Genomic DNA, 17002 nt, shown 5'->3' on the forward strand with positions numbered 1-17002 from the left:
TACCCCATCTCCTCCCAGGCAGTCTCTATTCCAGTGGCAGGTTGGGCAGAGGTGGGTCTCCATCTGCCCCTGGATCCACCTGAGCCTCAGCTTGCTGTCCTGGGGAAAATGGAGAGATGTGGGAGACCAATGTCACGGTCACCTCCCTTCGGAGGTCAGGCTGCTCCTGGGGCAGGGGATTCTGGAGATGTAGCATGCGGGGTAGTGGGGGTAGCTACTGGGTGGAGTGATGGAGGGTAAGGGTGGGGTGGGGGGTGTGGATCCTGGAGGATGTGGGCAGTAATTGGGTGGGGTGGTGACGTGTTTGGGGTCAAATATGCGTCAGCCTCCTCCTCCACCCTTCCTCCTCCACCATTAGGGCTGGTGAGGTGGGCCCTGCAGCAGCAGTGTGTGCAGGGGATGGGTGAGCTTGTGCATGAGCTAGAAAGGTGGAAAACAGAAACATTGGTTGCAATCATGCTCTCCATCACCTGCCCAGTGGAGGTGACCATTGAGGATTGGGAGTTGAGCATGGGGCTAAGGACCAACCTTAGCCTATTGATAACACATTGGCACAAAGAGTCTGCCATCGAGATGGTAGATGGGGTTATTGGAGACCACAGTGTAACTGCCTCAGCATGGAGCTCAGCACACACTGCCTAGAGGAACTCCTGTTCATGCTGCCGCAGGTAGCACCCCCTCTTGCAGAGGTCCTCCATCTGTATGGAGATAAGGGATAGGATGGTGAGGGAGAGTGAGATTGAGTGACAGGTATCCAGGGCTGGTTTTAGCAACTGCAGGGCCCTGTGCAGACCAGTTTGGTGGAGCCCCACCCCCACCCTGCCCCTTGTTGACAAGGTGTGTTTTGAAATAGACAAATCAAGCAAAACTTGTACAGAAAAACTAATTAAAATAAGCACAATGCTATCATAAGAAACCTAGGATTAAGCAATAAAAATAACCAGAAATTACCTAGTTCAAGTCCACTACAATTAGGAGTTCCAATTCTCATAACATAGAAAAGAATAAAAAGAAAAATATTAATTGACTAAGGAAAGATCCAGGTATGTGGGCAAAGTACTTTAAAATTCCCCCATTACTGTAAAAACTGACACATGTAAATGCATTTGATGATTATTTTACACACCCTCTCTGATGTTTTGACAAACTAAAATTAGAAGTTTTGAAGTCACCTCCGTAAGGCCAACACATAATCCCTCCACTGCAAAACATGAAGTACAAACTCATGCAGAAAGACACTCAGAATCTTACTGTACCATAACAGCACTAACTCCCAGGACGCAAAGAGGAACGACCTTATCTGTGAGAAGGCAGTACTGTAAATATTACACAATACCCTAAACCCCAATATACTATCTAGTGAGAAAAAAAGAACAAACGGGACTGCTACAGATCTCTACACAAAAACTACATGCTAGTCTAGCAGAATAACGCACCTTGCTCACACATGCAAAACACAGAAAGACTATCAAAAAATATGAAACAAGCAATCACAGACTAGTAGTAGAGATACAAAGGCAAAAATCTGAACTAGAAAAGACAATAATTCAGACTGCATATACATCAATACTAGAGAAACAGAAATAGAAATACAAAATATCAGAGATGCATACTTTCCAAAGCCGACACGTTCCAACCAATAAATTCAAAAATAATTTTTTTTCTACCTTTGTAGTCTGAGCATTTTATTTTAGATTTGATTTGGCCAATGTCTTTTCTGCTTTTCCTGGATCTCCTGTCCATTTCACATTTCTTCTCTCTCTGTCTGCCATCCATCTTCTCTCTGCATCCCATCTGTCCTATCCAGCATCTCTCCTTTCTGTTCCTGTTCAGCATCTGCCTTCTTAGCGTCCTTATCCACCCCTTTTCCAGCATTGCCCTGTGTCTCTTATCCAATGCCCAGCATCTTTTGTGCATTCCCTGTCTGTCCCCTCTCTGTTCCTTTTCTCCCATACCCCACAGGTCCAGCATTTCTCTTTCTCTATCTCCTGCCTCCCTCGTGGTCTGGTATAGCTCCTTCTCTCCATCTGTGGGTCCAGCACCTCTCCTCTTCTGTTCCACTCCCCACCCCGATCTGGCCTCTGTGTCTTCCCTCCCTCAATCTGGTATCTCTCTCCCCTCTTGTGCTCCCCTTTTCAGCAGGTCCAACCCCCCTCCCCACACATTCAGCACATCTCCATGTCTCTCCAAGTCTCTCCAACTTCCTCCTGGTCCAGCACCTCTCCATGTCTCTCCAACTTCCTCCTGGTCCAGCACATCTCCATTTCCCTCCTGGACCAGCACATCTCCATCTCCCTCCAATACCCCCTCCTCCTGATCTAGCACAAGTCCATCTCCCTCCTGGTCCAGCACATCTACATCTCCCTCCAACACCCCCCTCCTCCTGGTCCAGCACAAGCCCATCTCCCTCCTGGTCCAACACATCTACATCTCCCCGCCCCCCTCCTCCTGGCCCAGCACATGTCCATCTCTCTCCAGCCACCTTCTCCTCTCCAGCCCAGCCCATATCCATCTCCCTTCAGCCCCCTCTCTCTCTCTAGCCCAGTTCATCTCCCTCCAACCCATGTCTATCTCTCTCTAGTCCCCCCCCCCCGATTTAGCACATCTCCTTCTAGTAGTCCTCCCCCCACCCACATAGTCCAGCATATATCAACCTCCCTCCCCCTCTCCAATGGGTCCAATATATTTCTCCATTGCTTCTCCTCACCTAAAATCCAGAGTCTCTCCCTCCCTCTCAGATCTGCTAAAGTTGTTTCATCCCCTTTCCCGACGCCAGCTGCAATTAAGAAACGCTACTGTGGCTGGCATTGGGGCATTCCCTCTGCTGGTCCTGTCTTGGTGCCTTCCGGTTGAGGCAACTTCCTGTTTCCGCATAGGCAGGACCAAGGTAGGGCTGGTAGAGGGAAGGCCCAACCGCCAGCCACAGCAGCATGTCTTAATCGCAGTCAGCATCGGGGAAGGGGATTAAGCAACTTTAGTGGATTTGGGAGGAAGAGACACTGGATTCCAGGTGGGGAGAGGGAGCACGCCAAGGCCAGTGTGGGGACCCTAGGAGCACGAGGCCCTGTGCGACTGCCCCTGTCACCCCGCCTAAGACTGGCCCTGCAGGTACCTGACAGATTTAGCCATACAGCTGTTCACATGACGGCCCCCCTCCCACCTGCCTGCATTTTGTACCTCAGTAGTATAGTACTAGGCCACTGCTCATTGCTACAGATCTTTTTGGAGAAAATTAGAAACCAGAAGGTGTACAGTGCAAGAAAGCAGGTGGTAGAGTGGTTAGAACAGTAGCCTTCTGCTTCTGGGTTTGGGAAATCAAATCCCATCAGAAGCAGCTGGGTATCTGCAGCCCCCCTCCCAGGGCCAAACCAGAATTTATTACACTAGTTCACCCCCCCCCCCCCCCTCCCCAGCTGCAACCTTGTTCATTCATCAGAGGGAAATATTTTGTGGAGGCATTTCTTGAGTGTTGCAGTAAATATTTTGCAGGGATGAATACATCGTGCCTGATAGGCATCTTTAGGCTGGGGATGAAGTAAACCATGACAATCATATACATAACTTGGGTACAGTAGTTAGTATACTTACATCCCTGATAACTTCAGCCTGGGAATTGTAGGCTACTGTCAGTCTCTCCCAGGCCCTTCTATAGCACAGATAAGACCTTTGATGGCCTGGGAGGATGAAGTACCATCTTTCTTTTCTTAGGAAGAGGCGAGTCAAGAGTTTGTTATCCCTGGGAGTGAAGTTAGGCATCTTCCTTCGTGGAGCCATGGCTGCAGATGTAACGTGGTGATGTAATGATGTGTTACACTATCATGTCATATCCGCACTGAACAACGTGCAATGTCCAGTGTATTTCTATACCGTACGCGGAGGCTGTTGGCTTATTCTACGGGCAGGGGCATTTTCAAACGGGGATGACAATCTCTAAGGGCGCCCATCTCTAAGGACGGCGCCGTGAAGGGGCGGGGCAATCCATATTATCAAAACAAGATGGGCGTCCATCTTTCGTTTCGATAATACAGTCGGGGACGCCCAAATCTAAGAGACGGTCAATCTAAATATTGAGATCGTCAACCTTAGAGATGGGCGACCTCAGTTTTCGCCGATAATGGAAACCGAGGATGCCCATCTCAAAAACTACCAAATCCAAGTAATTTGGTAGTGCCAGCATTCATAGTGTACTGGACCCCCTGACATGCCAGGACACCAACCGGGCACCCTAGGGGGCACTACAGTGGACTTCACAAATTGCTCCCAGGTACAGTGGTGGAAATAAGTATTTGATCCCTTGCTGATTTTGTAAGTTTGCCCACTGACAAAGACATGAGCAGCCCATAATTGAAGGGTAGGTTATTGGTAACAGTGAGAGATAGCACATCACAAATTAAATCCGGAAAATCACATTGTGGAAAGTATATGAATTTATTTGCATTCTGCAGAGGGAAATAAGTATTTAATCCCTCTGGCAAACAAGACCTAATACTTGGTGGCAAAACCCTTGTTGGCAAGCACAGCGGTCAGACGTCTTCTGTAGTTGATGATGAGGTTTGCACACATGTCAGGAGGAATTTTGGTCCACTCCTCTTTGCAGATCATCTCTAAATCATTAAGAGTTCTGGGCTGTCGCTTGGCAACTCGCAGCTTCAGCTCCCTCCATAAGTTTTCAATGGGATTAAGGTCTGGTGACTGGCTAGGCCACTCTATGACCCTAATGTGCTTCTTCCTGAGCCACTCCTTTGTTGCCTTGGCTGTATGTTTTGGGTCATTGTCGTGCTGGAAGACCCAGCCACGACCCATTTTTAAGGCCCTGGCAGAGGGAAGGAGGTTGTCACTCAGAATTGTATGGTACATGGCCCCATCCATTCTCCCATTGATGCGGTGAAGTAGTCCTGTGCCCTTAGCAGAGAAACACCCCCAAAACATAACATTTCCACCTCCATGCTTGACAGTGGGGACGGTGTTCTTTGGGTCATAGGCAGCATTTCTCTTCCTCCAAACACGGCGAGTTGAGTTCATGCCAAGAGCTCAATTTTTGTCTCATCTGACCACAGCACCTTCTCCCAATCACTCTCGGCATCATCCAGGTGTTCACTGGCAAACTTCAGACGGGCCGTCACATGTGCCTTCCGGAGCAGGGGGACCTTGCGGGCACTGCAGGATTGCAATCCGTTATGGTCGTAATGTGTTACCAATGGTTTTCGTGGTGACAGTGGTCCCAGCTGCCTTGAGATCATTGACAAGTTCCCCCCTTGTAGTTGTAGGCTGATTTCTAACCTTCCTCATGATCAAGGATACCCCACGAGGTGAGATTTTGCGTGGAGCCCCAGATCTTTGTCGATTGACAGTCATTTTGTACTTCTTCCATTTCTTACTATGGCACCAACAGTTGTCTCCTTCTCGCCAGCGTCTTACTGATGGTTTTGTAGCCCATTCCAGCCTTGTGCAGGTGTATGATCTTGTCCCTGACATCCTTAGACAGCTCCTTGCTCTTGGCCATTTTGTAGAGGTTAGAGTCTGACTGATCACTGAGTCTGTGGACAGGTGTCTTTCATACAGGTGACCATTGCCGACAGCTGTCTGTCATGCAGGTAACGAGTTGATTTGGAGCATCTACCTGGTCTGTAGGGGCCAGATCTCTTACTGGTTGGTGGGGGATCAAATACTTATTTCCCTCTGCAGAATGCAAATAAATTCATATACTTTCCACAATGTGATTTTCCGGATTTAATTTGTGATGTGCTATCTCTCACTGTTACCAATAACCTACCCTCAATTATGGGCTGCTCATGTCTTTGTCAGTGGGCAAACTTACAAAATCAGCAAGGGATCAAATACTTATTTCCACCACTGTACATAGCTCCCTTACCTTGTGTGCTTAGCCCCCCAAAACCCACTCCCCACAACTGTACACCACTACCATAGCCCTTAGGAATGAAGGGGGGCACCAACATGTGGGTACAGTGGGTTTGTGGTGGGTTTTGAAGGGCGCACATTTACCACCACAAGTGTAACAGGTGTGGGGGGGGGGGGGGCCTGGGTCCGCCTGCCTGAAGTGCACTGCACCCACTAAAAACTGCTCCAGGGACCTGCATACTGCTGTGATGGAGCTGGGTATGACATCTGAGGCTGAGATTTTTTTTTTTTTTGGTGGGAGGGGGTTGGTGAGCACTGGGGGAGTAAGGAGAGGTCATCCCCGATTCCCTCCGGTGGTCATCTGGTCAGTTCTGGCACCTTTTCGAGACTTGGTCGTGAAAAAAAATGGACCAAGTCGGCCAAATGCTCGTCAGGGACTCCCTTCTTTTTTCCATTATTGTCTGAGGACGCCCATCTCTTAATCACGCCCCAGTCCCGCCTTCGGTATGGTGCCGACCTGCCCCCGTGAACTTTGGTCATCCCTGCGACAGAAAGCAGTTGAGGGTGCCCAAAATCGGCTTTCGATTATGCCGATTTGGACGACCCTGAGAGAAGGACGCCCATCTCCCGATTTGTGTCGGAAGATGGGCGCCCTTATCTTTCGAAAATTCCCCTGATAGTGTGCAGTCTGGGTGTATTCTATATATCATGCCTATCATTTGTACAATACGTCTAGGTGTATTCTTTTACCACACGGACTTTTTTAGCGCCATATATAGAATCTTTCCTTATAGCTCTCCATATAATAATTATCAGTGGCCAGATGTTATTTTGCTTAGTTTGGATTTTGAACATTTACAGTATATGAAGAATCTGCTATGTATTTTTGTGCCTTATATTGTCAATCATGTATTTTTACATTTTGGATATCATGATAGAACATCTGCATCCTATTTTTCCTAGGCCTTGCCTTTTCTCAAAGCCATTTATCATCTTAATTAGCCAGATCAACTAACCAGTATTTTGTCTATAAAAAGACGAGCTTTGCTAATTGTATGTCAAGCAGAATCGTATAGAAATACTGTCTGTCCAGACTCTGCTCCTTGCCTAGGCAAATATCATTGTACTAAGCAGTAAATAAATACATTGCTTTGCTGACTTGTTAGACCGATTCTTTGTTTCACAGTATTACCAAGGAGGATCTTCCTTTAGGTTCCACAACCTGCTTTGACTCGACTGTATCTAGAGGTGACCAGAAAGGGGACCTTCTCCATTACTGGACCCACTGAATGGAACAGGTTGCCCTTTGGATTGAAACATGAGACTAATTTCTTGGCTTTCAAACACCAGTTGAAGGTGCACTTACTGTGTATGGCATTTTTGTTCCTGCAGAACACATATAACTTTCTGTCTGGGACATATGCATTCATTTTTTGGGGGATGTTAATGAAAGCACACTGTGTAGACTGATCTTTGTTGAACTTATGATTACTGTATGTTGTTTATATATCTTATTGTGTATGGGGTTTTTTTGTACTTCACCCTGGATAAGGGTGGGTTTTAAATAATCTAAATAATCCAATTATAGCTGGTTAACTGGAAAGAGGACCAAAACCTGTTCTGTGATAAATTAAACAACCATCCTATATAAAGAAATTCCTTTGAGTTATGTGAAGTCTGAATGCTGGTGTGATATAACCGCAGTTAGTGCCAAAAGCTCCCCCTATTAGTTAGAACAGGGAAAAGTGGAAAAGGATAGATGGCTTAAAATAGAGAGGGATCTTGAATCATCTTTTCTTTTTGCTAGGTATTCACAGTCATTAGAATGTGTATAGACAGGACAACCAAATTAGCACACTGAAGAAGGATAGTTTTATTTCCTATTATTTAAGATTGCAGCTAGAACAGGGTCAAGAAGACCAAGCTGAAGAAAGAAGAACTTCAGAGCCAGAAAGATGAACAAAAGATGATAACAATAAAGCTGGAAGACAAGAGAAGGGGCAAAAACACCACAGAACATAAATGAACATTTATCTTCTTAAGGACAGGAAAAAATGAGCTCAGACCACAAACCTGAAAAATAGTAATATTATCTGATTGGTTCCTACAGGGACCTGAAAGTTTTAAACCAAAGAATTTTGTTTGACTTTTATAGATAGGAAAAAAAAAGTTATCATAAAAGAAAGATTGAAATTGATACTTATCTGTGTTAAGGTTCCTGTTACCTCATATCTTACCTGGTCTCCTTCAGTTTCCCACTGCTATGGAACCTCTGTCCTTATATCATGCTCTATTTAACTTTTTATTTTAATTATCTCCATCAGTCACCTTGAAAACTATCCAACCATCTGCACTCTCTCCCCTCACCCGTTTTTTTTTTAGGAAATATAATAGCTGATGAAAGTAAATAAATAGAAATGTATTGGATATAACAGGGTCCCGTATTAGAATAATGTGGAGGGGCATATCGAACGTCCCCGGCCATCTCCGGGGCCAGCGCCGTAAGTGGGAGAAGCCACCGTATTTTCGAAAAGATGGCCGGTCATCTTTTTCTTCGCTATATACGTTGGGCCTGGCCAAATGGTCAGAGATCACCGGGTTTGAGATGGCCGGCATCGGTTTTCGGCCATAATGGAAAATAATGCGGCGATGTCAAACACGGCCAATCCAAGGCATTTGGTCGTGGGAGGAGCCAGCATTTGTAGTGCACTGGCCCCCCTCATATGCAAGGACACCAACCGGGCACCCTAGGGGGTACTTCTAAAAATTAAAAAAATAAAAATAGCTCCCAAGTGCATAGCTCTCTTCCCTTGGTTGTTTAGCCCCCCAAATCCCCCTCAAAACCCACTCTCCACAACTCTACACATTACCATAGCCCTAAGGGGTGAAGGGGGCACCTACATGTGGGTACAGTGGGGTTTTGGAGGGCTCCCATTTTACCACCACAAGTGTAACAGGTAGGGGGGGATGGGCCTGGGTCCACCTATCTGAAGTGCACTGCACCCACTAAAAACTGCTCCAGGGACTTGCATACTGCTATCAGGGAGCTGGGTATGACATTGAGGCTGGCATAGAGGCTGTCAAAAAAGGTTTGTTTTGTTCTTTTTTGGGTGGGAGGGGGTTGGTGACCACTGGGGGAGTAAGGGAGGTCATCCCCGATTCCCTCTGGTGGTCATTTGGTCCAGTTGGGGCTCCTTTTTGAAGCTTGGGTCGTGAAAAAAAAAGGGACCAAGTAAATCTGGCGAAATGCTCGTCAAGCCTGTTTTTTTTCCATTATCAGGCGAAGTCGGCCATCTCGTGAGCACACCCCCGTCCCGCCTTCACTACCCTACCGACACATCCCCTTGATGTTTCGCTGGCTCCGCAACGGAAAGCAAGTTGAACCCGGCCAAAATCGGCTTTCGATTATACTGATTTGGCCGGGTTCAGGAGATCACCGGCCATCTCCCAATTTATGTGGAAGACGGCTGGCGATCACTTTCGAAAATGAGCTGGTACACCATCTTAAATTTCAGTTTCAAATTTGTGAACACTCTCTTAATGTTTGAATCTGTTTCAAGTTGTTCAAACTGTTACTGGTTCTTCACATAAAAAGCTGAATACAAGTTTGTGCAATAAATGCACCTTTTGCACTTATTTAAACCAGTTGCATACACTACTTAAACCAGAGTGAGAGTCTTGTAATAACATCATTATCCCCAGATTTTCCAGGAAGATCTGCCCATCCCGCTCTTTTTGTTGCACCGCTCAAGGTAATCGGTCATATAGACTGAAATTTGGTATTCTAGTTAGCCATAAGGGGTGCTCTCAGCGATAAACATGGGTGTGGGTTAGCTAAGAATTGTTTTCATTTGTATTGACTTTGTTGACCATGTTGTTGACCATTGTTTATGACCAATAAAGATCTCTGGAAAAAAAAAAGGTTTTTTTAAAAGACCTTGCATACAGGAGCTTGTGTCTTGGTTTCTTTCTTCCAGGAAAGAGTCCAGGGAGTGGCAGTAACTTATCTGGCAATACATCTAATGTAACAAGCCTTGCCAAAGCCATCAGTCCAACCATAGCGGGCTAGCCCTGATCCAGCAACAAACTAAATACAGAGTGAAGGTGAACACAGATTAAAGCGCTCTGTGGTAAGAGAAACTGGTGGTACTGAGAGAAAATCTGTTGGGAAAGAAGAAAGAGAACAAACTCAAAGCCATGAGTGGAACTTACTAACTAGATGCATCTCTGCTTATACTTGAAAAAATCTCAGTGCTGATGTGGAAGAGACCTGTCTCCTAAATTAAATCCTTACCTCCTAGTCAGGTTCATATTTTTCCATCTGTTTTTCCTATTGCATATTAAGGGAGGAAAACAAATAAATCCCTTATTCATATCTCCACGTAGAGAATATACTCCTCTGTAACTCAGAGGGATTGTCCCAGTGTGCTATTACACTGAAGAGCCTAAAGTTAGTAACTGGGAATATCTGAAGGTGAAACTTACACTGTTTAACAAGAGGAGGAGGAAGAGGAAAAAAAGGGGTTATCATACCTGCCAGGTGAGCTGAAGGAGAGGAGACCTAGAAGGAATCTTTAAATTACTTTTTCCTCCCTGTAAATGTTGTATTAAATATCAGAATATGCTATATGTATTTATGAACCTGCACAATTAAGATCTTTTTTTTGAACTTGAAGACAGTTTCTTAAAAGCTGTCATATAGGACTGATCTGGTTAATTTTTAAGTAAGGGTAACTACTCTATTTACTATTGTATTTGTTATTAAATTCACCAGCTTCCTATGGTTTATATAATCTTGGATTTCCTGAATTGTGGACTATGTGAACACTATTGATTCTTTTCTTATTTCCTTTTTACCTTGTTGATCTGATTTCTATGCCTAAGTGTACTCTTTGAAGATTTGGAGCCCTGTTTACTAAGGTGCATTAGTGTTTTTAGCGCGCCTACACTTAGCGCGTGTGCTAACCATGTAGGCGCCTATAGGGATATTGTAGGCATGTACATGATTAACATGCATTAAAAATGTTAACGCGCCTATAACCCTGCTTAGTAAACAGGGCCCTTATTTTCAAAAATTCAATTTAAAAAAAGAATTAGAAAAGGCCTGTTCCCAATCGCCAGCAATCACATGGCGCCATGAACACCAGTGGATAAAAGAATGCCCCGGCTGTGGTAACTATAGGAGAAAGGAGGTTATTGGACTTCTAAGTGTAGGAGTAGCCTATGGTTAGTGCAGTGGACCTTGATCCTGGGGAACTGCGTTCAATTCCCACTGCAGCTCCTTGTGACTCTACTTAACCCTCCATTGCCTCAGGTACAAACTTTGATTGTGAGCCCTCCAGGTCAGGGAAATACCCAGTTTACCTGAATGTAACTCACCTTGAGCTACTAGCTGAAAAGGTGTGAACAAATTCAAATAAATAATCAAATAAAGAACATACTGGGTCAGATCATGGGCCATATAGCCCAGTATCCTGCTTCCAACACTGGCCAATCCAGGTCACAAGTATCTGGCAGAAACCCAATTAGTAGCAACATTCCATACTACCAGTTCCCAGGGCATGCTCCCCCATGTCATCTCAATAACAGACTATGGTCTTTTCCTCCAAGAACTTGTCCAAACCTTTTTAAACCCGATATGCTAACTGCTGTTACCACATCCTCCGGCAATAAGTTCCAGAGCTTAACTATTCTTTGAGTGAAAAATATTTCTTCCTATTTGTTTTAAAAAATATTTCCATGTCATTTTATTGAATGTCCCCTGGTCATTGTACTTTTTGAAACAATGAAAAATTGATTCACTTTTACCCATTCTACTCTACTCAGGATTTGATAGACCTCAATTATATCCCCCTTCAGAAATCTCTTTTCCAAGCTGAAGAACCCTTTTTAGCCTTTCCTTATATGGATGGAGTGCCATCCCCTTTATCATTTTGGTCACTCTTCTTTGAACCTTTTCTAATTCCACTACATCTTTTTTGAGATACGGTAACCAGAGTTGAAAGCAGTACTCAAGGTGAGGTTGCATCATGGAGTAGGCATTATAATATTCTTGGTCTTATTTTGTATCCCTTTTCTAATAATTCCTAGCATCCTGTTTGCTTTTCTGGCCACTGCCGCACACTGGGCAGAAGATTTCAGTGTATTGTCTATAACGATACCTAGATCTTTTTCTTGAGTGCTGACTCCTAAGGTGGACCCCAGCATCAGGTAACTATGATGTGAATTATTCTTCCCAATGTGCATCACTTTGCATTTGTCCACATTAAATTTCATCTGCCATTTGGACCCCCAGTCTTCCAGTTTCCTAAGGTCTTCTTGCAATTTTTCACAATCGCATATGGTTTGACAACTTTGAATAGTTTTGTGTCATCTGCAAATTTAATCAATTTACTCATTGTTCCTATTTCCAGATCATTTATAAATATGTTAAATAGCACCGGTACCAGTACAGATCCCTGCAGTACTCCACTGCTACCCACCTCTTTTGAGAAAAATGGCCAAAATAAATTAATGGTTAGCATAGACAGACTCCAAACACTATCTCCAAAATTGGGATGACAGATGCAGGAGCATACTAGATGAAACTGCACGACTACAAACAAGAACCACACGAAGACACATCTCAATACCTTGGTTCAATGAAGAACTGAAAAACAAAATGACAAGTCAGGAGACTCGAACGCACATGGCAAAAAATGAAAAATTAACATACACTTAAAGCTTGGAAACAAATGCAACGAAAATACAAATATACAATAAGACAAACCAAAAGAGCATACTACAAAACCAAAATAGGACCAGACTACAAAGACGCACATAAACTATACCAACTCGTGAATAAACTAATAGATACCACACCGGTTACCACAGCCAGCACAGACACCCCATCGGCAGATCAACTTGCCAAATACTTCAATGAGAAAATTATAAAACTCCGATCGACATTACCACTCAACACCACTGATCACGAAAAATGTATGGATTGCCTGGACCCTACTCCCGGTGAATACCCAGCAGATCGAACCTGGAATGACTTCGATCTGCTAACCGAAGAAACCATAACCCAAGCACTCAACAAATTCTCCAAAACCCACTCCAAATTGGATATTTGCCCCAGTAGCCTAATACGGTTCGCCCCAAACGCTTCATAACAGACCTTACGTCACACCTGAACTACATGCTACAACACGGACTTTCCCCCAAGGACAAAGGAAATATATTACTTACACCCATACCCAAAGACTTAAAGAAAAAATTAAATGACACAACCAACTATCGACCAGTAGCATCCATCCTCCTGATAGTAAAACTAATGGAAAGTATGGTAACCAAACAACTCACCAATTACCTAAACAAATTAGCAATACTACATGAATCACAGTCAGGATTTCGATCCAACCATAGCACTGAAACAACTAATTGCAACTGGAACCAATGTGCTACTCCTACAATTCGATATGTCCAGCGCGTTCGACATAGTCAGCCACCAAATACTCTCGAACATCCTAGACTACTTCGGGATCGGAGGAAACGTACTAAGATGGTTTAAAGGCTTCTTAACAGCAAGAACTTATCAAGTGATTTCAAACTCAAAAACGTCAACGCCATGGAGACCTGAATGCGGAGTACCACAAGGATCACCGCTCTCACCAACCCTTTTTAACTTAATGATGACACCTTTAGCCAAATCGCTATCCAACCAAGGACTCAACCCGTACATCTATGCAGACGATGTCACGATATACATCCCGTTCAAACAAGACATAACCAAAATCACAAATGAAATCACACACAGCCTCCAATTAATGAACTCATGGGCGGACGCATTCCAACTAAAGCTAAACGCAGAAAAAACACAACGTCTCATCGTCCTCACAATACAACACAAACAAACAAACCCAATAACATAAACACCCCAGACTATATACCCTTCCAGTCTCAGACAGCCAGAAAATTCTGGGAGTCACAATTGACCGAAATCTCACATTCGAAGACCATGCGAAAAATACAGCAAAGAAAATGTTCTACTCAATGTGGAAACTTAAAAGAATCAAACCTTTATTCCCAAGGGAAGTATTCCGCAGCCTAGTACAATCAATGGTGCTAAGTCATCTAGACTACTGCAATGCCATTTATGCCGGATGCAAAGAACAAATCATTAAGAAGCTTCAAACCGCTCAAAACACAGCAGCCAGACTCATATTTGGGAAAGCGAAATGTGAAAGCGCCAAACCCCTAAGAGAAAAACTACACTGGCTCCCACTAAAAGAACGAATTGCGTTCAAAGTTTGCACCCTGGTCCACAAAATTGTTCACGGGGAAGCTCCGACCTATATGTCAGACCTTATAGACTTGCCTATTAGGAATGCAAAAAGATCGTCACGCACTTCCCTCAATCTCCATTATCCTAACTGTAAAGGGCTAAAATATAAATCCATATACCAGACCAGTTTCTCATACATCTGCACGCAGCTATGGAACATACTACCGAAGGCCATAAAAACAACGCAAGACCTAACCATCTTCCGAAGGCTACTGAAAACAGATCTTTTCAAGAAGACATACCATAAACATCCATCTTAAATACTAAATAATAACACTATACATGATCTATACAAAACAAAACTCTTATCACATGACTGATTAACCTCTTTGATATTAATGATCAAGCAATACCACTTTAAACCTTATGTTGAATAGGGTCTCTCTATAGTCGATGACCTAATGTATGTTACAATCCAATTTATTACTCAGGAACCTTCATGCAATACTATAATTTATTCTACTTTACCATGTATGTATGCGCATGGTATACATATATATATATATATATGCCATGATCTGTTCCATATATGTTATGTATCATGTATGTTACTATGTATGCACCTTAACGCAATACCATTTGTAATTCTGTTACCCAGAAATGGCAGCCGCCATTACGGCAAATGTAAGCCACATTGAGCCTGCAAATTGGTTGGAAAATGTGGGATACAAATGCTACAAATAAATAAATGTAACCCTGCCCTCTGTTTTCTGTCCAATAACTAATTCCTAATCCACAGGACACTGCCTCCTATCCCACAACTTTTTAATTTTTTCAGGAGGAACTTTGTCAAAAGCTTTCTGAAAATCTAGATACACTACATCAACCGGCTCACCTTTATCCACATGTTTATTCATGCCTTCAAACAAATAAAGCAAATGGGTGAGGCAAGGCTTCCTTTGGCTGAACTCATGCTTTGTCCCATTAAACCATGTTTATCTATGTGTTCCGTAATTGTATTCTTTATAATAGTTTCCACTATTTTGCCCTGCACTGTCAGGCTTACCGGTCTGTAATTTCCTGGATCACCCCCTGGAACCCTTTTTAAAAATTGGCATTAAGAGGGAGACCATGTAATGTGCTGAGGAGTGCAGACACATTTCTGCTTCTCTCTGGGGTTCCCATGCTCCATCGGTAATTTACCAACCCCCATGTGTCTTTAAATCGGATACAATTCCCCCCCACTGGTGACTTTCTGCTTCATGGATAGATTCCTGTTGGCATCAGGCGGATCAATGTCAGGTAAAGGAATAAAAAAAGAGAAAAGCAACACAGCCACATCGAAAAGATGGTGTCCCCTGAGGACAGCGTGACCCTATTTACCAAAGCGCAGCTTACTCAGATTACAGAGGCAGTCGCAGAGGCCTCAGAGCCATATTTGGGACAATTGTCTATGCAGCTCTCGGGTTTGGAGAGGTGTTGCCACTTGCAAGAACTGTAGAGATCAACTTCTTCTACTACTTGACTGGTTCAAGAGGGTGTGAGGGGTGCTCTTTGTGCTGGTGGACAAGATCTGAAGATTGATCTCTCTTTTCTGAGCATATGGGTGGGGGATAGTTCACTGTGGGGTATTATTATTGCTGTGTTTTTTGACGTTTCTTTGCTGGTGGGGTGCACGGCCCTGTGTATTTGTAGTGGCTCTCGGTCCTCCTACACACTGATGTGGTGGGGACTTTATTGGGTTAATGGGGAGAGGAGGGATGAGATGGGGGACAGGGGAGGGGTGGGGGTTAGGTTGGGGGGAGTGTATGTGGGAGGAGATGTTTGGGGCTGTGGGGTGGATGCTTCTTGAATGTGAAATTGGACTGTGGGGGCTGGTTGGGATGCATACTGATACTGGGGAGGATGAGATCTCTTCCAGGTGGTTCTGTCCTTGGTTTCTAGGTGAGGCTGGGCACCAGGGAATGCTGAGTTACATGCATACTGTTTGCTTGATCTGGTTCTTCTTCCTGGGGACATGAATGGCACCTTTTCTAAAACCGTAAAGATTTTGTTTCTGGAACGTGTACAGGATAACCACTCCAATTAAGTGCACAAAAATATTGAGGGCAATATATCTAGTTATTCGGACCTTAGATGGCTACCTTACTTCCAACATAGAAGTTGCTGTGGTGTTTGAAGGTCACTTCCATGGGCTTTATGCCGCAGAAGTAGACTTTTCATTATTGTTAGATCTAGTGCAGGCACATCTTTGTGTCTCCGGAATGCCCCGTTTGACACCAGCTCTGCACAGCTAAGGAGGTGCATTTAGCCACCCGCGCCCGGTCCTGATGGATTTCCTGAAGAGCATTATAAGATATTGCAGACTAAGCTTATTGGCTTTTTAGTATCGTACTTTGATGCAATAGTAGAGGTGCAATGGTTCCTCTTGCATGAAAATACTGGTCTCATTGGCCTGCTGCCTAAGCCAGATAGGCCTGCTGACCAGGCTGGGTCCTATCAACCGGTATCTTTCACAAATGTTGATATCAAACTAATGTCTCACATTTTGACAGACAGGCAGGTAGCATGTCTCCCAGAGCTTATCCACAGTGACCAAATGGGCTTTGTATGAGAAAAGCAATCTGTTTATCAATGTCCATAAAGTGCTTGTGGTCCTCACTTATAGTCAATGGAAGCGTGATCTCCTTTTTGTTACGAGCTTGGATGCAGTTCATGCATTTGGTAGGGTACTTTGGTCCTTTTTATTTGAGATGTTGTCATATGTAGGCATGGATGGGTGGTATCATAGAGCAGTCACATCGCTTTATACAGACCTTAGGGCTGCCCTCTTAGTAAATTGGGTGTATACTGCTTCTTTTCCCATCACCTGTGGAA

The sequence above is a fragment of the Microcaecilia unicolor genome, chromosome 2, assembly GCF_901765095.1.
Source record: "Microcaecilia unicolor chromosome 2, aMicUni1.1, whole genome shotgun sequence".
Taxonomy (NCBI): Eukaryota; Metazoa; Chordata; class Amphibia; order Gymnophiona; family Siphonopidae; genus Microcaecilia; species Microcaecilia unicolor.